The sequence below is a fragment of the Orycteropus afer genome, unplaced genomic scaffold (genome assembly GCF_000298275.1).
Source record: "Orycteropus afer afer isolate SDZICR_OR568_19922 unplaced genomic scaffold, OryAfe1.0 scaffold00196, whole genome shotgun sequence".
In the NCBI taxonomy this organism is placed as follows: domain Eukaryota; kingdom Metazoa; phylum Chordata; class Mammalia; order Tubulidentata; family Orycteropodidae; genus Orycteropus; species Orycteropus afer.
This window is the reverse complement of record NW_006921783.1, coordinates 173229-197827: the sequence shown is the minus strand read 5'-3', so window position 1 is coordinate 197827 and position 24599 is coordinate 173229. Positions and strand designations below refer to the sequence as shown.

The following is a 24599-nucleotide window of genomic DNA, read 5'->3' as shown; positions in this document are numbered from 1 at the left end:
TGTGTCAACTTGTCTGGGCCATGATTCTCAGTGGTTCAGCAGTTATGTAATGATGTAATTTGGCAGATGTAATCATCCCTCATGATACGAACTAATGTAATCAGTCAATTAGTTGTAAGGAGCCTAGAGTGGGATGCAACATCCTTTCTCAAGTCACAGCCCTGAGGTATGGCCTGTATCACCTTTTATCTTTTTTAAGCTAAAAGGTGAGAGAAGTGAGTAGAGAAGGAGGGACCTCTATACCACCAAGAAAGAAGAGCTGGGAGCACAGCATTTCCTTCAGACCCAGGGTCCCTGTGCTGAGAACCTCTTAGACCCAGAAGAAGACTGATGTGAAGACACATGGAGGTCTCCAAGGAACACCAGGTTCACAGATGTTGAAAGAAGATAAGGACCTTTCCCCAGAGTGGACATGGACAGAAAGCCTTCCTCTAGAGCTGGTGCCCTGAATTCAGACTTATAGACTAATAAACAGTGAGAGAATAAATTTCTGTTTATTAAAGACATCTTCGTATTGTATTTCTAATATAGCAGCACTAGATTACTAATTATTATTCCACTAGATTACTAAGAGGAGCTCTGGTAGTGTAGCACCTAAGGCATTTGACTGCTAACCAGAAGGCTGGTGGTTCAAACCCACCAGCCACTCCTCAGAAGGAAGATTGGGAGATCTACTTCTGTAGTGATACCACCTCGGAAACCCAAGGAGGGGTTGCGATGAGTTGGATCCGACTCGATGGCAATGAGTTTGTTGTTGTTTTTTTTTAAATAGTAAAAACCCAGATTGCCTTGAAGAGATTGCTAGTGGAATTATGGATGTCAAAGGCAATTCTGGTGAGGGCTCTGAAGGAAGTGAGGAGAGATATGACATCAGAGATAGTACAGATGTTGAGAAGCAGAAACAGAGAAATGGTAGCAGCAGAACCAGAAAAGCAGTGAAAGACAGTATGGGAGCCAACCCATGGAGTAGAAGAACCAAATATGTTTAGAGAGGGGGCTTCCTGGCAGAGTGGGGTGCTTCCAAGCCCTTGTTGGTGAAACTAGACTTCCAATCCATGGAGTGAGAAAGCTGAGCACCTTTGAGCTGAGGCTTACTGATGGAGCGAGGTGCTTCTGGGCACTTACTAGTAGAGCTAAAGAGGTTATTAACACTTGTCCAAGCAGTACAGAGGCTGGACTAGTCCAAGAGGCCCAATGAGCCAAGAGGCCTAGAGACCAAGGAACCAAGAAGCAGAAGCTGAAGAGACAAGAAGCATGAGAAACAGAGCTGCCTCAGTCTCAAAGGGTGGGGCCAGGGCCTCTGAGGTTTCAAAGAGTGGGACCAGAGCCTTCCAGGTTTCAGAGTCAGATCTTAACCAATTCAGTTCTGAAGTGTGGGGCTGCTGTTCACAAGTGCCAGGGGAATGGAGTCAGAACCACCACCCAAAGCTGAGGGAGCAGGACTGCCATGCTCAAGGGGCAGAAGAGCAGGGCCTCCCAGGATCAAGGGGTTGGGGTCACCACTCAGTTGGACTAGGAGAATGGGGCCACCCAAAGCCAAGGGAGCAGAGCTGCCATCCCAGTGGGGCTAGAAAATGGAGCTGTAGCCCAGGGCTGAAGGGCCTCTACCCAGTATCCCGAGAGCATGGGCAACACTCAGAGGCTAATGGCAATATCACTGACTAGATGGTCTCAAGAGAAAAAAGGATTGTTTTTAAGACTTGAGAGCTAATATAAATTGTTCTGCTGGGTTCTGGATTTGCTTGATGCCTATTATCTGTTCTTTCCCTCCCATTTGTAATGGAAATGTCTACCTTGTGCCTGTTCCACTGTTGTACTTTAGAAGCAGATAATTTGTATTCTAGATTTCACAGGTTTATAGATGAAGAATTTTGCCCCAGGATGGAATTTGGAGTTGATTTAATATTTTTGGGATGATTTGATGGGGTGACTCTTAGAACACCCTTTGGATTACTGAGATGGTAAATCTTTACAGAAGTAGATTGCCCAGTCTTCCTTCTGTGGAGTGGCTGGTGGGTTGGAACCACCAACCTTCTAGTTGGCAGTCAAATGTCTTAGGCACCAAATCACAGAGTGCCTTTTTTTTTTAATGATGGGGTGTAGGTGTTTTGCATGTGTCAATGACATTAATTTGGTGGGGTTGAGGGGTGTGAAGGGTGGAATGTCATGGACTTAACTGTATCCCCCCAAAATATTTCTCAACTTGGCTGGGCCATGATTCTCAATGATTTGGCAGTTATGTAACAATGTAATTTGGCAACTATGCAATGATATAATCATCCCTCATGATGTGCTCTATTATCAGCCAATCTGTTGAAAGGGGATTAGGGTTGGATGCAACATCTTTATTCAGATCACAGCCCTGATGGAAGGGGAGTGTCCCTAACGTGTGGCAGCACCATCTTTTATCTTATAAGTGGTAAAAGGTGAGAGAAGTTAGCAGAGAAGAAGTTACCACCAAGAAAGAAGAGCTGGGAATGGAGCAAGTCCTTTGGACCCAAGTCCCCTACATTGAGAACCTTAGATCCATGACAAGACTGATGCCAAGATACATAGAAATCTACAAGGAATGCCAGGCCCACACATTTTGAAAGGAGATAAGAACCTTCCCCCGGGGCTGACATAGAGAGAAAACCTTCCCCTAGAGCTGGTTGGTACCTTGAATTCTGACTTCTAGCTTTCTTAACTATGAGAGAATAAATTATTGTTTGTTAAAGCAATGCTCTTGTGGTATTTCTGTTATAGCAGCACTAGATAACTAAGACAGAAAGAAAATACTTTTGCATTTTGTATTGTTTTTACATGTCTGCCAGAAAAGGAATATACACACTTATTTGGCATTTTCCTTTCTGAAACCATAGTTTTGAATCCTTTGTCCTCTCCATGTGAGAAGAAAATCCAATAACTAAGATGAAGAATAAACCAAACCAAACTCACCGCTGTCAAGTTGATTTGACTCATAGCGACCCCTCTTTGGGTTTCCAAGGCAGTATCTCTATGGAAGTAGATTGCCCTATCTTCCTTCCAAGGAGTGGCTGATGAGTTTGAACTGCCAGCCTTCTGGTTAGCAGTAAAATGCCTTAGGCACTATGCCATCAGAGCTCCCAAGATGAAGAATAAAGAAGAAAAATGGAATAGCATAAGTACCAAGTATCTGAACCCAATTCATTGAGTGAAACTCATGTTCAAGACATTTTAAAAACTGAAATATCCTAATAAACTGTAAAATGATATTTTTTCACCCAGACCTATGCTGTTCTTTTGGCAGTGTCCAAGACATGTACACTATACAGAAAGCCAAGTACTGACCAACAGATACTGAAGAGAAAGAACAATGAATCCTTTTATAATGCTTATTTAATTCCATAGGTCTAAAAAAACCACAATCTGTGTCATACTTCTTTAGCGGATAGGGATATATAAGTCATAATTCTCATTTGATAAGGTAAAATTGTTTTTATTAAAAAACTGCATCAAGATAGAATAATTTATTTGATCAGAGCAGTCTGAACCTCATTCTAAAAAGTTACCAAAACTGGTCTGGATCCATATTGAAACAAAATATATACCTTTAGATTACCTGTTCTACCTAAAAGGAGCTCTGGTAGCATAGTGCCTAAGGCACTTGACTGCTAACCAGAAGGCTGGTGGTCAAACCCACCAGCCACGCCTTGGAAGGAAGGTTGGGCAATCTACTTCCGTAGTGATACTGCCTCGGAAACCCAAGGAGGGATTGCTGTGAGTCGGGTGCGACTCGATGGCACATAACAACAACAACAAATATAATGCCAGGCCTCAGATAGGCGGGCTTGTGGCTCAGGGCTTCTCAGGTGGCTTCATTTAAGGCCTGGCCCGAGATAGGTGAGTGTGCAGCTCGGGGCTTCCGGAGTGGCTTTATTTAAGGCCACGCCCCAGATAGGTGGGCATGCGGCTCAGAAGTGAGCAGAGCAGTTAGGAACAACTAAGGAAGATGAACCTACCTGTCAGTTTGCTGTCCTGTGGTGGTTTGTGTGCTGCTGTGAGGCTAGGGGCTATGCCACCGGTGTTGCAAAATGCCAGCAGGGTTACCCAAGGTGGACAGGTTTCAGCTGAGCTTCCAGACTAAGACAGATATGGAAGAAGGAAGAGGCCATCCACTTCTCAAAGAATTGGCAAGTGAAAACCTTATAAATAGCAGTGAAACACTGTCTGATACATTACTGGAAAACTTTACAAATAGCCCTGAAACAGTGTCCAATATAGTGCCGGAAGATGAGCCCATCAGATCAGAAGGCACTCAAAATATAACTGGGGAAGAGCTGACTACTCAGAGTAGAGACAACCTTAATGATATGGATGAAGTACAGCTTTCAGGACCTCCACTGGCTGATGTGGCATGACTCGAAATGAGTAGAAACAGCTGCAAACATCTATTAATAATCAGAACATGGAATGTATGAAGTATGAAACTAGAAAAATTGGAAGTTGTCCAAAATGACATGGAACACATAAAGACCAATATCCTAGGCATTAGTGAGCTGAAATAGACTGATTTTAGCCATTCTGAATCAGATAACCATAGGATCTACCATGCCAGGAATGACAAATTAAACAGGAATGGTGTGGCATTCATCATCACAAAAACTGTTTCAAGATCTCTCCTGAAGTACAACACTGTCAGTGATAGGAAAATATCCATACGCCTACAAGGAAGACCAGTTAATACTACTATTATTCAAATCTAGGCACCAACCAACAAATCCAAAGATGAGGAAACTGAAGATTTCTACCAACTTCTGCAGTCTAAAACTGACCAAACATGCAATCAAGATGTGTCGATTATCATTGGTGATTGGAATGCAAAAGCTGGAAACAAAGAAGAGTCACCAATAGTTGGAAAATATGGCCTTGGTGATAGAAATAATGCTGGAGTTCACATGATAGAATTTTGCAAGACCAACGACTTATTCATTGCAAATACCTTTCTTCAACAACAAAAATGATGGCTATACACGTGGACTTCGCCAGATGGGATACACAGGAATCAGATTGACTACATCTGTGGCAAGAGGCAATCTCTTTCTCTCTCACTGCCATCAAGTCAGATCCAACTCATAGCGACCCTCCTTGGGTTTCCAAGGTGGTATCACTATGGAAGTAGATCCCCCCAATCTTTCTTCTGAGGAGGGCTGGTAGGTTTGAACCGCCAGTCTTCTGGTTAGCAGTCAAATGCCTTAGGCATTATGCTACCAGAGCTCTTACAAGAGGCAATAGAGAAGTTCAGTATCTTCAGCCAAAACCAGGCCAGAAACTGATTGTGGAACAGGCCATCAACTGCTCATATGCACATTCAGTTTGAAGCTGAAGACAATTAAAACAAGTCCACGAGAGCCAAAATATGACATTGATAATATCCCTCCTGAAGAATCGATTTGATGCAATGAACACCAATGACAGAAAATCAGAGAAATTGTGGGATGACATCAAAAACATCATCCATGAAGCAAACAAGAGGTCATTAAAAAGATGAGAAAGGAAGAACAGACCAAAATGGATGTCTGAAGAGATTTTGAAACTTGCCCTTGAGTGGAGAGTAGCTAAAGCAAATGGAAGAAATGACAAGATAAAAGAGCTGAACAGAACGTATCAAAGAGTACCTCAAGAAGACAAAGCCACTTATTATGATGAAATGTGCAAAGACCTGGAGTTAGAAAACCAAAAGGGAAGAACACCCTTGGCATTTCTCAAGCTCAAAGAACTGAAGAACAAATTATGGATAACATTAAGAAGAATGGTTGTACTCATGAGGGACCTGTATGTAGATTAGGAGGCTGTCATTTGAACAGAACAAGGGGATACTGCATGATTTAAAATCAGGAAGGGAATGTGTCAGGGTTATATTCTTTCACCATACTAATTCTCTGGTAACATAGTGGCTAAGACACTTGCCTGCTAACCAGACGGCTGGCAGTTCAAACCCACCAGCCACTCCTCGGAAGGAAGGTTGGGCAATCCTATTTCCGCAGTGATACTGCCTCGGAAACCCAAGGAGGGGTCGCTATGAGTCGGGTTTGACTCGACAGCACATAACAACAACAACAACATACTAATTCAATTTGTATGCTGAGGAAATAATCCAAGAAAATGGATTATATGAAGAAGAATGTGGCATCAGGATTAGAGAAAGATTCATTAACAACCTGCGATATACAGATGACACAACTTTACTTGCTGAAAGTGAGAATGACGTGAAGCACTTACTGATGAAGATTAAAGACTACAGTCTGCAGTATGGATTATATCTCAATATGAAGAAAAACAAAAAATCCTCACAACTAGTCCAATAAACAGCTTCACAATGGATGGAGAAGAGATTGAAGTTGTCAAGGACTTCATATTACTTGGTTCTATAATCAACACCAATGGAAGCAGCAGTCAAGACATCAGACAACATATTGCATTGGGCACATCTGCTGCAAAAGACCTCTTTCAAGTGCTAAAGAGCAAACATGTCTCCTTGAAGACTAAGGTGCACCTAACCCAAGCCATGATATTTTCAGTCGCTTCTTATGAATGAGCGAGTTGGACAATGAATAAGGAAGACAGAAGAAAAGTTGATGTTTTGAGTTGTGGTATTGGAGAAGAATGCTAAGAGTATTATGGACTGTTAAAGGGCAGCCGGAATGCTCCTTCGAAGCGAGAATGGTCAGACTTTGTCTCACCTACTTTGGTCATGTTGTCAGAAGGGACCATTCCCTGGAGAAGGATATCATGCTTGGTAAAGTGGAGGGTCAGCAAAAAAAGGGGAAGGCCCTCAACAAGATGGACTGACACAGTGGCTGCAACGATGAGCTCAAGTATAGCAAGGATCTTGAGGCCGGCACAGGACCGTGCAGTGTTTCATTCCGTAGTGCATAGGATCACTATGAGTTGGAGACGACTCAATGGCACCTAACGACAACAACAACAAATATAAGTGAGTGGATTTTATAGATACATAGATACCATATTCATTTTCTTCACATTAAAGAAAAAAATATTCCAGATCCTAATTACTATAACACTACTACTATGATAACAGGCAGTCTCCAGGTTACAAACAAGATTTGTTCGTAACTGTGTCTGTAAGAATGTGTAAGTAAGTTGGAACAGGTGCATACGGTTCTTACTTAGTCTTACTTTAATGCAAGAAAAAGGAGCTCTGGAGGTGCATTCAGCTGCTAACCAAAAGATCACTAGTTTGAACCCACCAGCCACTCTGTGAGAGAACGATAAGGCAATCTCCTTCTGTAAAGATTTACAGCCTTGGGAACCCAATGGGACAGTTCTACTCTGTCTGACAGGTTTGCTATGAGCTGGAATAGACTGGATCATGATGGATTTTTTTGTCGTTGTTTAATTCAAGAAAAGGCTCAAAGCCTTTTCAATGATTTAAAACTGCACCTGCAGCAAATGAAGGTAATTGTGATGAGGAATTCGTTACAAGTGGAGTTGCTTTAATTGTTTCAAAGTGAGGGTAAATTTACATAACATTAAAGGGCAAGTAGGAGTTGTTGCTAAGCTAGACATATATAACCCATGGACTGTTTTTGTGTCTAAAAACTATTAGTATGTCTGACCATATATTTGGAAACTGGAAAGTAGATGGCATATCTTTAAAAGTCCAATAACAATGAAACCTAAGTGAATCACAACATGTAGAGTCAAAACTACTTTTATGTACTTCGAATGCCATCTTCTTTCCCTCACTACTTTCTTTCCTTCCAAAGACATAAGAAGATATTGAGAAATTCTACAAGTAATACTAAAGGCTGACTGACAAATCTAGTTAGAGAAAAATATTTTGATAAGAAGAAAAACACATGAAGTAAGAGTGCATATCTTATTTGTTCTGTGTCTTACTTTTAACAGTATAAAAAAATAAGTTTAAGAAATACCTTATAACAGATATCATTTATGATGATAAAACATTAAAAAAAACTTTCCAAAACCAATTACATTAAAATTTAGAATAAAAACAACCTTCATTTAAAGTAGTATTTTGGTTATATATATTTTTTAACACTCACTTTATTATTAAATTTATATTCACATTTATTTCTGAAAATGATAGTAAGGTGTACTAAGGAACCCATGTGATGCACATGGTTTGCAATCAGCCATTAACCCAAAGGTTTGGGGTTCAAACACATCCAGGGCTCTGAAGAAGAAAGGTTTGGCAAACTGCTTCTGTAAAGATTACAAGTCAAGAAAATCTTATGGAGCAGTTCTACTCTATAACACATGTGGTCATCACGAGTCAGCTTCAACAGCAGGTAACAATAACAACAGTATTGGACTACTACATTAAAAACAAAAATCACAGTAGCCCAGAAGATAGGGGCAGAAGACATTGGTCTAGGAGTCCATAATATTATCTGTACTCTTCAGTATCAAAAGTATCTCTATTCCTCAGTAACTCCTAACAGGTTACTAATAATCAGCAGTTCTCAGCTGAAGGCAATGCTGCCCACTAGGAGGTATTTGGCAATATCTGGTGACACTTTTGGTTGTCACAATGGGGAGGGAATGCTACTGGGATTTAGCAGACAGAAGCCAATATGCTGCTAAACATCCTACAATGCCCCCAATAGCAAAGAATTATCTGGCCCAAAGTGTCACTAGTGTCAGACTTGAGAAACCCTGTGCTGAGGCATATATATTTCACATATACACATATTCACACTCACACATGACTTGTATGTCTCTATATACAGCAACCATCATTATCTCCAGGTCACCAGAATTTCTCTAGTCATGCATCTGAGAAAAGAATAGATAAAAGAAATGAACAAAAGGGAATCAAATAAAAATAAAGCCAGAAAGAGAGAAATTTTTTATATAATAAGCTTGGGGTGGTTAACAACAGTGTCTATGAGCAGCAGAAGTACTAAAATATTATTACAGATAACCAAGAACAGTGAGAAAATGTAAGTAACTTAAGAAAAAAAAAGTTCAAAGTAGTTGCTTCTAAAGGAGTGGGTTAGAAAGGAGATAGGGAAAGAAACTGAGTAACGGTTGCTGTTTCTGTAAGCTCATCTATACAATTTGATTTTTCAAAACATATATTACTTTGGAGTTAGAAAAAAATAAATAATAAATGCTAAGTTAAGTGATTTGTTAAGTATATAGGCATAGCAGTAAAAAACAAAACAAAACAACAAAAAAAACACTACCCAAACGCACTGGAGAGTAACAAAAGCAAACAGAAATTGGAGAGGAGACCACAGTTGGAAGAAAGAAACAGCAATGATTGAGTTTCCTGTTTCTTATGTGTTTTTGCCTGAGGACTGGCTCCAGTCTTTGCTAAACAGGTCAGCTAAAACTCAGATTCTAAACCGTCATACTTACTGTCTTGAAGGACCAGCAGTGATTACTTTAGTGAGAAGGTAAGGGGAAGATGAAATAGATAGGGTGGAGCCACAGAGGAGAGGCATAAATTCTACATATATACTTTGCCCAAATTTCTGGCTGATGCTTGAACATATAGATTGAAGAAGGTAAACAGTACAGCTAAATTTCAAATAATTAAATACTGATCTCTATGGCAGCAACCATAGAAAAGACAAAAGTTTGAAGTGTGACAGCAGACAAGTTAACTGCCTGTTAAACCAAATATTCAATATTCTTCAGAGAACAGAAAAGAATTCAGAGTTTTTACAACATATAATTCATAATATCCAGGATATAATCCAAAATTAATAGGCATATAAAGAAACAAGAAAATGAGTTGACTGCTAACCAGAAGGCTGGTGGTTCAAACCCACTAGCCGCTCCTCGAAAGGAAGACTGCGCGATCTACTTCTGTAGAGATACCACCTCAGAAACCCAAAGAGGGGTCGCTATGAGTCAAGTCCACTCGATGGCAGTAGGTTTAGTTTTTTTTTTTTGTTTTTTTTTTGAATGAAGGAAAAGAAAAAAAAAAATAATGGCAACAAACCCTAAAATGACTCAGTTGTTGGGATTAGCAGACAAGGATATTAAAGCAACTATAACTATATTCAAAGACATTAAAGAAAATATGGTCATAAAGTATGAAAAAATAAAAGATGTCAGCAGAGAAATAGAAACTTAAAAAAAAAGGAAATTGTAGAGCTGAAAAATGTAATAAAATCTGAAATAATTCACTGAGTAAGCATAACTGGAAACTGGAGATAATACAGAGTGAATTTAAGGACACATCAACAGAAATTATCTAACCTGAAGTTGAGAGAGAAAAAGACTACAAAAAATAAACAAACAACAATAAAACTGGAGCCTTAGTGATTGGTGAGATAACAACAAAAGGTATAGCAGACATCTAATTAAAGCCCAAAATGGAAAAAACAGAGAGATCAGGCAGATAAATATATCTGAATGAACAATGACCAACATTCTCCCAAATCTGGTACAAGACATAAATTTTCAGATTCAAAAGTTTAGTGAATACCATGCATGATAAACACATAAGCTTACCTAGATCACTATGAGTCGGGTACGACTCGACAGCACAAAGCAACAACAACAACAGACACCATAGCAAATATGATAAGAAACTCTTAAACACTACCAGAAAAAAATTACATAACTCAACTGACTGGTGAGTTTCAACAAAAACAATTGGAGGCCAGAAGACAATGAAAAGACATCTTTCAAATGACAAAAGAAAAAAAGGGGAAACAAACTATTAACCCAGAAGTCTATATCCATTTAAAATATCATTTCAAAATGATAAAAGAACTAAATAAATTTTAAATAAATTAAAATTAAGCGAATTTGTTACAACAGCACTATAAGAATTTCTAAAGGTAGATCTTCAGGTTAAAGGGAAATTATACCAGAAGGAAATCTGGAACTTCAGAAAGAAGTGATAAGAAACAATAACTATGTGAGTAAATAAAAGATAATTTTTTTCTCTTAGTTTCCTTAAAATACACATGCTAAGAGGAACATTTTAACAGTATACTTTAGGGTTCATAACATATGAAAGACTGTATCTACCTCATTTAAAATTGATCTGGACTTGGTCTCAAGTGACACTTACAAAAAGTATTTATACCTTAAATATAGAACCAAGCTCAATAACCATGTTATAAAAATCAGTATTTTATTATGAACCCAAGTTGGGATATTTCACATTTCAAATGTAAATAATTCAAGGTATTATATCAAGAAAGAAAACTTGAGATACATTAAAAATATGATGTGAAGTCAGTTAGTTTATGCAGAAGTACTAAGTTCTACTTATTGGTGTGAACAAAATGAGTATAGAGTCCTTACGATTATAGAGTTGTAGACATATAAACATATAATATTGTAATTGATTTAATGCAAAATACACACTCCAGATCTCAGGTGTAGTCTGCTTAACTTTAATACCATACAAAATTAAGCATGATAATCAGTATTTTACAAAAACATTAATAATACATTTTAAAATGTAATGTTAGTATATTATATGCACTAATATTTACAAGTACATTTAGATTATGGGACTCAGCAAAGAGGGAGAGAATGAAGACATTAAGTAATCAGGAAAGTCAAGAAGAAATAAGAGAAAAATTCAAATAGAATAAAAAAGAAGAGCAAAAATTGTACTTTACAATATAACAAAACCAAACCCATTGCCCTCGAGTTGGTTCCAACTCATGGTTTCCAAGGCTGTAAACCTTTATGACTGCCTCATCTTTCCCTTGTGGGTCAGCTGGTGGGTTTTAACTGCCAACCTTTTGGTTAGCAGCCAAATACTTTAACCACTACACCACCAGAGCTCCCTTCTTTACAAGCCAACATAATTATTAAACACCAGTGAAAAGGTAGTAATATATATTATATAATCACTACTCAAAGTGCTTACAACTGTATTATATAGGAAAGACTTTAAAAATTATAAAGAATTATGGTACAAGGCAGGATATAGTGGAAAGCTACGTGCTAGAAAAAATAAGCAAAATAAAAGTTCATGAAAAGACAGATGTACTTAATTTGGAATCTTCAAGAAAAGTTTCAAAATGGAAGAAGACTTAAAATGGACCCCAAAGATGGGTCAGATTTACATAAGCAGAAAGAAGAGGAAAATGTACTCTGGGAAAGGGGAAAAACACACACAAAGAAAGGCACAGAGGTGGGAATAAGGAAGATGTGTAGAGAAGTGGCAGGCAAGAAGAAAAGTGTATCTGAAGTAGAGAATTATCCCTCCAAACCAAAATCAAACTCACTGCCATGGAGTCGGATCTGACTCATAGCGACCCCTCCCTGGGTTTCCAAGACAGTATCTCCGTGGAAGTAGATTGTCCAACCTTCCTTTTGGTTTTGGAGTGGAGAATTATCCCTAGGCCATATAAAAATAAATTAAACGGAAAGTTCATGCGAGATACAATGGAAGATAAATGTATGAGGATTACAAACAATATTGACAAAATAACGAACTTTATTTGAGCCTCAGTATTTTTTTATTAAGTAGGCCCTTCTCTGTGCCACTTGGCACCAATTCCTCTCATCACTGCCTGATTTCTGTATATGTAATGAAATTCCCAAAGCTCAAAGGTCCAGTGCTCATCAAAAACCTCTGAAAGGAAAATAATGCCTCATTCACATGGGTCCTGGGTATAGGTGTTAAGGCAGCCTAGAAAACCTGGAATTTTGTGCTTGAGTAGGATGCGGTATTCCTACACAAGATGGACAGAAAGGGCTGTTTTCCTATAATGAAATATTTCTTTTTTTAGAGTTACAGGTCTCTTTAAGAATCTAATAAAAGTTCTTCATCTGACTACAGCAGATATTGAGCATATGTGACATGTACTAGGGATAGAGTTGAGAACAGAACAGATAGACTCTGCTCTCATAAAACACAGTTTAACAGGAAAGAGAAATATATTAAACGATTAATTATAAGTTGCCTTCTCTGATTAGCTAAATTAGGTTTTCTCTTTATTCTTGTTGTATCCCTTATAGCATTTACCATACTCTATGATTATTTCTATTTTGATTATCTCTTGTTGTATACAAACCATACCTAAACTTAGTAGTTTAAAACAATTAATTCTCTCTCAATATTCTGTAGATTGGTAAGGCTCACCCATGTAGTTCTCATTTGATTTTCTAACGTATGGTTGCAATCAGATGGTAGATAGACTAGATGTTCAAGATGGCTCACTCACATGCCCAGTTGATGCTGGCTGCTGAAGTTCAGTTGTGGCTATTGACTGGAGCACCCATACACAGCCTCTCCATGGGGTTGAGCTTTTTACAACAGAATGGCCAGGTTCTGAGGGATCATCCCAAGAGAAGACATTCCTAATAGGAGCTACAAGGTTTTTTAAGACCTAGCCTCATTAAGTCCCCAAATGTCACTTATGCCACATTCTATTGGTTAAGGCACAGATTCAAGGAGGAATGGATTAGACTCCTTTTGATATGAGGAACAGCATGCATGTACACAAAGGGAAAGAACTGATGAGGACCATAAGTTAACTGACCATAAATTTGCCTACCACAACTGCCAATTATTGTTTAGTATCTGCCTTCCACACCAGATCATAGATTCTATTAAGATAGAATTATGGTGTCTGTCTTTTTCAATGCTAAATACATCACACTGGCACACAGTAAGTCTTCAATACATGTTTGCTGAATTCATTTATTCATTCAATAAATACTTCAGAAGTACACAAGAATGGTCATACATTATGCTAGAATGAAGATTCTATAGTGCCTGCCTTAAACAACAACAAAAAAAATTCTAGCAGCAAAGGCCAAGACAAACCAAAAAATAAAATACCGCTTTCAAAATAGTATGATACATGCTGTGTGGAACATGGGAAAGATGTCTAATCCAATCATGGGTGGTATAAATTGGCGGGGGGCAGGGGAGCAGTAGTCAGGGAAGAGACTCTATAGAGATTATGTAAACTGAAGCCTGATAAATTAGATTGCTTGATAAAATAAGAGTTTGGGATTAAACTATAATACTTGTTTGAATGTCTTGAATAGACAACAGGGTTCTTGTGTGTCATATCAGCACAGGGCAACAGGCCAAGACCAAAAGTATCACATACAGGGTAACATCTAGGAGATCATCTAAGAAGGAATGAGAATAAAGATGACTTTTGTTCAGAATGCAAATAGATGCCAAGTTAGCAAGAAAAACATTAGTGGATAATAGCTGGTTTTCTTTTTCTTTTTTTTTTTTTTTTTTACTATGACTCAAGGTAGAGCTTCAGAGATTAGCTAATGAATTTTGCAAAGAGTTGTTGGGATTACCTCACAGAGATAGAAAATGAAAACAGTGTAAATTTAACCTATTAAAGAGAAGAATGTAAGCAGGAAAACAAGCTAGAAAGCAATGATTAATGAAGACCTGAACTAAAGTTGGTTGTAGTAAGAATGGAGAAGGAAAGAATCTGAGAGACAATTCAAAGAAAAATGTGACAAAACTTGAGGAATAACGGAATGGAGGTGGGGATGAAGAAGAATAAATGAGATGACTAAGTGTGAATCTGAAGAAATTCCAAAGAAGTTGCTATTTGATGAGGAAAAAGACAGAATGTTGGTTTGGATGTATTGAATGAAAAATGAACAGATGGGTTTCCAAAAGTATATGTCCTATCTTCTTTTGGAAATATGGGTTTGAGCTTCAGTGAGTGTGAAGTTAGAGGTGTAAAAGTCTATCAGCATAAACAGACTAAGAAAGGTCATTTAATTGCTTTTACGAGTTAATCTTTTAGTCCAAAACAGATGTACATTTTATATGTTATATTTGGTAGTCTATTTTGTGGTCTGCCATTATGAAAATTCTCAGTTATAGGGATATGATGGCAATGTAGCTGAAGCATATACCACTTCATTACTAGGATTAATTCAGTTGATCTGGCTGGTTAGGTAAGCTCTGAATCACTGACCAAAACTGATTTACCAAAAATCATTTTGACCAAAAGCTAATTTCAGTGAATTCACTTCTTTAAGTATGTAGTTGATCAATTTTTATCTTCAATACTAGCATTTAAAGGAATGTTCAACTTGGGTGCCCTGCTACTGCTGCTAGAGATTGAGGGGCAGAAAAAAACAGAGAGAATTTGGCCTAAAGTCTTCAAATTGATAAAGAATAGATTCATTGTGATTATATTTGTGAACAGGAAAAATACTCTGTTCACCATAAGCAGCAGCAGGGACAGGAACAGAAATAAATTGAGCACTCATTTAACTGTTACTAAGACAAAATAAAAACTGATCATCTATAACTAGTAAAAAAAGAAATAATTTCTGGGAATTTACCCTTCTTCCCTTACAATATCATGTTAACTCCTCTTAAGTTATCTACACCTTCGAGGAAAAAGTACCACTGTACAGGTTGAAGAGGGCTAATCTTCTGTCTAGGTCATACAAAAAACTACAGTTACTTTGTTAATGTTTTTAAAAATATTATTCTTGTTACTGTGGTAAAATGTATATAACATAAAATTTGCCATTTAACCTATTTTAAGTGTACGATTCAGTGGCATTAATTACATCCACAGTCATTTTGTTAATTTTGAGGAAAGAGCCTAAGCCTGTGGATGAAAATCAAGGAAAGACTGACTTTATACAGTCTAATGTGTTGAGAGGCTGCAAAAATAGAAACCTGGAACAAGAGATTGTGTAAAGAACTGGCATTTTCATGCTTCAAAGAGAGCTGTTGTTATCTGCGAAAGTGGCAGAAGCCATTTTTCCCCCCAGACTACTAGCATTTCAAGGAGCTCTGGGGGCATAGTGCCTAAGCAACTGACTGCTAACCAGAAGGCTGGTGGTTCAAACCCAACAGCCACTCCTCGGAAGAAAGGTTGGGCAATCTACTTCTATAGTGATACTGCCTTGGAAACCCAAGGACCAACTGGAGGGCACATAACAACAACAACAACATTTCTCTTTAAGAATCATTTTGTGGGTTAATTCTTATCATTGAGATTTTCCTCTTCACATTTAAGGTTATAGCAGTAAGTACAAGTTATAAATAATGATATCAAATGTAAATACATTTAACAATTCTACAATTGAAATAGCCTCTAACAGCTGAACACTACTAATCAAATATACATTATAAAAGGACTTAGATGTTTGGACCAGAAATGCTATTATTATGTATATTATCCACATCCCAAAATATTGAAGTCTGTATCTTTTAAGACATCAAGAAATTTAGATTTACATTTAAGTATTTAAGATTTTTAACTCATTTTCCATTTTATACTACAGCATTTACTCATTGAATGAAGTAATTTCTCTCTTGGTTATGTATGCTCTCTGGACTTTTCAGAGTGTCAAATACTACACAAATGGGAATAGTATAAAATGATTAGTGGGATTCAATAATAATGAATGATTAAATCTACAGAGAAAAGTTAGCCTGAAAAGAGGCTCCCATTTGAAAAAAGTGTTAGTACTTAGTAAGCCATAGATAGTTAGAGAACTTCTGCACAAAATAGCTAAATTAATATAAACTATTACTGTGGGAATCTTGTCATCAAAACAGCCTATGTCCAGTCTAGGGGCCAATGGAACTTCAGAGTCATATAGTCAGTCCTAGATTCAAATGCCATCTTTGCCATTTACTAGTTACATCATCTTGGGCAAGCTGTCAAACTTTTCTGAGTCTTGAATTCCTTATCTAATAGAACTTATGTGAGAATGAAATACAATTATCCACATAAACTATGTGGCACATTGCCTGACCCACAGTCGGAGGTCAACATTAGCTGCTAATGTTATATTAAATGGGCTGACTTAACAACACATATACACACACAAGCTCTCTCTCTCCAGAATTCCCCAAAACAAAATTATGTAAGTAGTCTCTAATTGGTCTTCCATGGGCGCTCTGGTGTTGTAGTGCCTAAGGCATTTGACTGCTAACCAGAAGGCTAGCGGTTCAAACCCACCAGCCACTCCTCAGAAGGAAGGTTGGGCAATCTACTTCCGTAGTGATACCACCTCGGAAACCCAAGGAGGTCACTATGAGTGGAAATCGACTAGACAGCAGTGAGTTTGGTTTTTTGGAGTTGGTCTTCCATATATGTTTGGAATAAATTCTTCTAAAAATTTATGTAAGGAAATTACCCAACAGGAGGTTAATAGCATATGTATAAAGATTATAATTACTGTGCTATTTAAACAGTAAAAAATTAGAGGAAATGTTAATATTCAAGATGAGAGGCTGGCTTATTAAAGTATGTCTATTTTGTAAATGTACATTATGCAACAACAAAAAAATAATTTGTAAATATACCCAGAATATGGAAAATGTTTATCATATATTAAGTGAAAAGGGCAGAACACATAATTTACAGTATGGTTACAACTCTGTAAAATTTATATCTATATGCATAGGTAGAGGGGACTAAAAGGGAATACACAAAAGAGGGAATTTGTACAAGGTGGTAGAATTAATTATGCATTACTCTCCTTTTCCAGCATCCCAAGTTTCCATTATATTTTTATTATAAATAAAAGTTGTATTATTTCTTTAAAAATCTGAGTGTCAAGCCAAATCAGTGGGGGAAAGAACAGTCTTTTCAACAAATAGTGCCGGGTCAACTGGATGTCCACATACAAAAGAATGAAGTTAGACTCCTACTTCACACCATAAACTAAAATAAAAGCACTAAAACTACAACACTATTGCCTAAGGCATTTGACTGCTAACCAGAAGGCTGTCGGTTCAAACCCACCAGCCACTCCTCGGAAGGAAGATGAGGCAATCTACTTCCGTAGTGATACCGCCTCGGAAACCTAAGGAGGGGTCGCTATGAGTCAGGTCCAACTCAACAGCACATAACAACAACATTAGAAGAAAGTACAGGTATAAATTATCATGGCCTTGAATTAAATAATAGTTTTTAGGTGTGACACCAAAAGCACAAATAACAAAAAAGAAAATACTAGCTAAATTTGACATTATCAAAATTGGAAACTTTTGTGCTTTAATGGACACCACCAAGAAAAATGACAAGACAACCCAAAGAATGAGAGAAAATATGTGAAAAGCATAAATGTAAGGGATTTATATCCAGAATATATAAAGAACTCTTAGAATTCAACAATAAAAAGACAATTTGCTTAATTAACGGCCAGTAAGCATATGAAATGATGCAAAACAAATACATTCATAGGTCAATTAAACGAATTCCCTCTGTAACATCCATACCATGTCAGTAAACTAAACTAGCCTTGCTCAAATACTACACACATAAACTACAACCTCTCAATGTAGGTTATTTTCTTCTTGTTGTTATTATGTGCCAACAAGTTGGACCCAACTCATAGTGACCCTCCTTGGGTTTCCAAGGCGGTATCCTTACGGAAGTAGATTGCCCAACCTTCCTTCCGAGGAGTGGCTAGTGGGTTTGAATCGCCAGCCTTCTGGTTAGCAGTCAAGTGCCTTAAGCACTATGCCACCAGAGCTCCTAGGTAATTTTCTAGACAGTTCTAATTACTAGAAAATTCCCCTTTTGAGCAGCAAACTGTCTTTCTATAACGTTTGATCCCAAAGCTGCTTTTGGATCAGATTAAGTCTAGGCTGTTCTCCACATGATAAAGGGCTGATAATTGCTGTCATTTGGACATATGCCTGTTTTCTCAATATGGTACCTAAATCAAGATTATATGCCAGGTGTGGCCCAACCTCCCTTGTTCAGAAAATTGTAATAGTCAAGTTTGGGCAGAGAAATCATACTTCTGATTCATATTAAGTTTACTAACAGTAAAATTCCCTTTGTCACAAATTCTGTCTTTTGGTTATTTATTCTTTATCCATTCCTTTTTTTTTTTTTTTCTCAATGATAGGATTTTTTTTCAACCCAAGTGCGGGACTATGTATTTACATGTTGTTGTTTGACATAGTGCCTAATGCATTTGACTGCTAAGAAGGCTGGCGGTTGAAACCCACCAGCCACTCTTCGGAAGGAAGGTCAGGCAATCTACTTCCGTAGTGATATGCCACAGAAACCCAAGGAGGGGTGGCTATGAGTCAGATCCAACTCGACGGTAGTGAGCTTGGTTATTTTTTTCAGTCCAAAAATATATCCATCCTTACTCTAACAACATTTAAATCTTATGTTCATGATCTTCTAATCATGATCTAGTCAATTACATTTACCCTCACAGAAGTCCACCTTTAAATTTAAGCATTTCAACAAAATTAGAACTTCCCTTCACAAATTCTCCTATCTTCCTAATTATAACAGCTGTTGAATTATCAGAAGGAGTAATTAGATATATCACTTTTAAGTAATTAAATGCTATGGTACATAAGCCAGAGATAAAAATTAATTCTAGATAAACACAAAAAGCTATATATATCTAGAGGGAACTATAAGAGAGAAAGTGGGAAATGTCAGGAAGCCTTTTAAACATGTCACAAAGCCCTGAAATCATTAAAAAAAAAAAAAAAAAAAAAGCTAATTTTATGGAGTACAAAAATTTAAACTTCTATAGAGAAAAAGATATCATAATAAGGTTTTAAAAGATAACTCATAGAGTAAAACACATTTGCAACACACACACAACATTCAAGCATCCATAACACAAAAAGATACCCTATAAATCAATAACAAAGATTTTAAAAAGTTAAAGAATCAGCAAACAATATAAACAAGCAATTCACAGAATTACAAATTGCCAATAAATATGTGAAAAGATGCTACACCATACATTCAGATGAAACATGTATATTTGCCATTAGATTGTAAAAATTAAGGTTGAAAACACCCAGTGTTAACAAAAGGGAAACCTTTTCTGTCTTAAGCTACTGGAGGTAGTACAAACTGATAAAAACTTTTTGAAGGGTAATTTGACAGTAAGGTTTTTTTTTTTTAATGTGCATACTCTATATTCCAACAATCTTACTTTTAGGAATTCATTCTAAAAAACATACATGTAGATGTGCACAACGATTTATGAATAAGAATGGTCACTGCAACATTCCTTAAAATAAATAGAGAGACAACACAAATGTTCATCAATAGGGGAAAAGTTAAATTATGGTCCACCTACAATGAGTGCTATGCAGTGGACAGAAGAATGATAGGCTAATAAAAAGAATGTTAAAGTGTAGAATAATCTCATTTTTATTTATAAGCAAAACTGTGTGTATTTATATATACAGTTTATCTTCATTATTCACAGTTTCCATATTTGAGAATTTGCCTAAAACCAAAACAAACAAAAACTTAGTGCCATCGAGTCAAATGCTACTCAAGGCAACCCGCTTTGGGTTTCTGAGGCAGTAAAACCTTACGAAAGTAGACTGCCCAGTCTTCCTTCCGTAGAGTGACTGGTAGGTTGAACCACCTACCTTCTGGTTAGCAGTCAAATGCCTTAGGTACCATGCCACCAGAGCTCCTTGAGAATTTGCCTACTCACTAAAGTGTATTTGTAACACCCAAATCAATATTAGTGGCGTTCTCACAATCATTTGTGGGCATGCCCAAACTGTCAAAAAACTTGAGGTGCCTGATATGCACCTTCCCAGCTGAGGGTGAACAAAGTGATACTCTTTCTACCTTTCTGTTTCTGCTCTCACACAGTAAACAAATGTCTTTTTCAAAATCTATTTAGTAATGTCACATATTTTGCATTTTTGTGCTTTTTATTGATGTCAGTTTAAAATGGTCCCTAAACATAGTGCTGAAATATTATCTCTGTTCCACAGCTCAAGAAGGCTGTGACATGCACTATAGAGAAAATATGTGTATTAGATAAGCTTTGTTCAGACATGAGTTAATGCTATTGACTGTGAGTGCAATGTTAATGAATCAACAGTATACCTTAAATAAGGTGTCTCTAAACAGAAATACATAAAACAAGGTTACATACTGATCAGTTTACAGAAATGTTTTGTCCAGAGGATCACAGAAACTTAATCCTGCATTTTCCCTAGGAGCAATGAATGGTTCAACAGTTGCTAATTCTGGGTTCACACTGAATTTACAGAACATAACTATCACAAAAAATAAGAGTCATATCACATAACTAGATAGAAATAAGAGAATGAATGGATGCACAGAAAAATCTGAAAGATTACACACTATGGTAGTTAAGGTTGTGTGTCAACTTTGCGGGGCTGTGGGCCTTAGTGGCTTGGCAGCTAGATGTAATTATTTCTCCATGATGAGATTGTAATCACCTCCATGGTGGAATCTGCTTTGAGCAGCTAAATAGTTAGGGGGGAATTACTTTCAAGGTGTGGCCGGCTTCCAGTACATATGGAAAAGTTTTGGGCAAGGTCTCTAGCTTCTGGGCACATTTTGGATCCTGCATTTAGCTGAATCTTCATCTCCAGTTCCTGGACTCAAACCAGTGGCCTGCCATGTTGCCTGCTCATGTTCAGATTGTGCCATTTTACACTCCAATCTTGGGTTCGTCAGTCTCAGCAGCCAGTAACTGCATGAGTCAGAAGAAGCCTCAAGCTCTAGTGGGCCTGGAACAAGAGGCGGAGCTGAAGCCCAAGGTCGAGGGGCCTTCACCCAGCCACTAGAGCTGGCACTCTGAATTCAGATTTCTAGCCTCCTCAACTGTAAAAGAATAAATTCTTGTTTGTTAAAGCCATCCATTTGTGGTATTTCTGTTACAGCAGCACCAGAGAACCAAGGCATACACTAAATTGAAAAGGAAGATTTTTACATTTAATACTTCATCAATAATTTACTACAACCAGGATCAATCACTTTGGTAAATATAGTCACACATATTTAAATATATATACCTAGTAGCAAAAAATTAGAACCAAATTTGTCCAAGAAAAGTGAAATAATTATACTATACTATATTCATACAAGAATATAGTGTTTTTCCTATTACAAGTTGCATTAATGAGATGTAAATTGAATTATAAATATATTTGCATAGGAAAAAACAAGAACTAGAGAAAAATATTCCTAAAGGATAGCTATTTGGAGTAGCAAAATACAAGTAATGTTTATTTTCTTCTTCATAGTTTCAAAAATTCCTACACTAAGTATGTATCTTTTCTCTAATTAAAAAAATGCTTTTTAAAACATATACAATAAGCATACATTCATTTATTCATCAGATACTTATTGAAAACCTATTATATACTAAGTATTCACTACTCTAGGTATTGAGGATAAAGCAGTAAACAAAACAAAGTCCCTGCCTTCAAGGATTTCAGTAGGAAACTCTACAGAAGAAGTAAATACAGAATAAATTCCTTGTATAGTAAATTAAAACTTGAGTTATTTGAGAAATAGAGCTACATTCTTTCAACAGTTATAAATATCTTATGTACTTTTCTAAAGGTCCTTGTTAGGCCCTTCTCAACTAAGTGTCCTAGCTATCAGGTAAAATGGTATTTATTTAGTAGCCCCGTCAAATCTTCAATTTACCTTTTTAAAATCTTAAATACTTAAAGGAAGTTTCATACTGGCATGAAACTTATAAAAACATTTAGTTTATTAAAAAAATAATGTTCATTCTTTTTCCACTATTAATAAAATGACAAAATACAGAGCAAAATAAAAGAAAAAAATTCAACAATTATCTTCTCATGAAAAAACAGCTCCACAGATAATTCTATGTTGATACTGTAATGATACTGCCTTTTCAACTCACTAGATTATATATCTGCATTGGAAAAAAATAAAAGTATGTTAATCATGACTCTGCATACAATCAGTTAAAGTAGGAATAGCCTTAAGAAACAATTCAAAAACGGTAATGTTTAGCTGTTACTAAATTTGTTTAAACTTTTTACTTGGAAACATTTGTCATCTAATTGTTGGAAACAGTTCCTGATAATGAATATGACGACGTCAAATGAATTGCTAATTAATAACAACATTATTGCAGAGTGGTTAGGAGTGCTGACTCTGAAGCTACACTTTAAGGGTGAGTCATAGCTCAGATCTTGGATAAATCTCTTATTCTGTACCCGAGTTTCCTTACCTGTAATATATAGATGATAATAGTGCAGAGCTAATTTGGCTATTGTGAGGATTAAATGAATTAATATATACAAAGTACTTGGAACACTGCTCTATATTGTAAGTATTATTTATGTATTCTTTATTTTTATTACTATTATAAAGACAGCTTAAATTTATCCAAATTTGTCCATCTGCACCTTAGATGACCACTCTAGCTTTTAAGACTCCAGGGACCATTCATTACAATAGGATGCAGAACACTGTCTTTGTAAACTATGCCAATCAAGTTAGTTGTCCTGAGACTGTGGTTCAAAGCCAGCAAACCTAGTAATTTATTTCCTTAAATTTTGCTTATGGGTAAGAAGTTTTCATAACTTTGCCCCTGATTGCTCTACTATGTGCATGGATACATTTACAGCACATAGTAATACTATGTAGAAAAATCCTTTGCCTAAACTATATATGATTGTGGTTCAATCTTTTTTTTTTTTTTTTGCAGTGTTTCCTCCCCTCCCCTCCCACCCTGGTAACCAACAAAGAAAGTTTCCTTCCATATATAAACCTTTCCCTGCCTTTTTACAATAATGAACTCAATCACACTATTTTTGATAATAAAAAAAAATGTAGTCACAAACTACATTATAAGATATCATGCTGTAAAAGACACTCTCTTCATTCACCAATATAAGAATGTCCAGATAATATACTCAATGCATTTTCTTCTCAGTCTTTAGTTACAGAACCATGGCACTTTACTTCAAATGCATTTATAGAAAATACTAATCAATATTCAAAATTACCTACATTTAAATATGCTTTTAAAGACTGAAAATTGCAAAATGTTGAACACTGATCTTCAATGACATACAAAAAGTCTGCATTTAAAATATTTTATTCATTTTTCCTTCTAATATTTCCTACATCAGGTTGCCAATGAGTCAGAATCAACTTGACAGCAACTATAACAATGCAGTATTAAATATTAGTTCAGTATCTTTAACATTATATGTATCTATCATTTCATATAATTTGGATTCTTACATTCTTCCTATGACAATGGTTCTCAAACTTTAGTATATATCATAATTACCTAGAGATTTTATTCAAAACAGATTGCTAGAACCCCCAGAAATTCTCATTCCGTAAGTATGGTCAGGAACATGGAAATTTGTACTTTTAGCAAAGCATTCCAATTACAAACAAAAAACTAAAGCCATTGCTTTAGAGTTGAAAAGCATTCAAGATGATGTTTATTTAGGTAATTCATGGCTAATACTTTGAGAAACACTGCTCTAATGGTTTAGTCCCACTCATTTGTCAGTTTGTCATACTGTAGTGACTTGCATGTTGCTGTGATGCTGGAAACTATGCCACTGGTATTTCAAATACCAGCAGGGTCACCCATGGTAGACAGGTTTCAATGGAACTTCCAGACTAAGACAAACTAAGAAGAAAGACCTAGAGATCTACTTCTTAAAAAACTGGCCAGAATAACATACTATACAAAACATTGTTCCACCTACTACTTTGGTGAGTAGCTACTGGCACCTTAAAAGCTAGGAAGCTGCCATCTAGATGCAACAACAGGTCTCTCCTCGTCAAGAAGAAAGAAGAAAACCAAAATTAATGGAAACAATCAGTCCTAGTGACTGGTACACCATCCGATCTGCAACCTATACAACTATG

At 36.7% G+C, this 24599-nt stretch overlaps 1 protein-coding gene across 1 annotated transcript in view; it reads right to left on the bottom strand.

Moving 5' to 3' along the window:
- Window positions 1-24599, bottom strand: part of PPM1E (protein phosphatase, Mg2+/Mn2+ dependent 1E) — a 277779-nt gene that overhangs the window by 206354 nt on the left and 46826 nt on the right. The window lies entirely within an intron of this gene.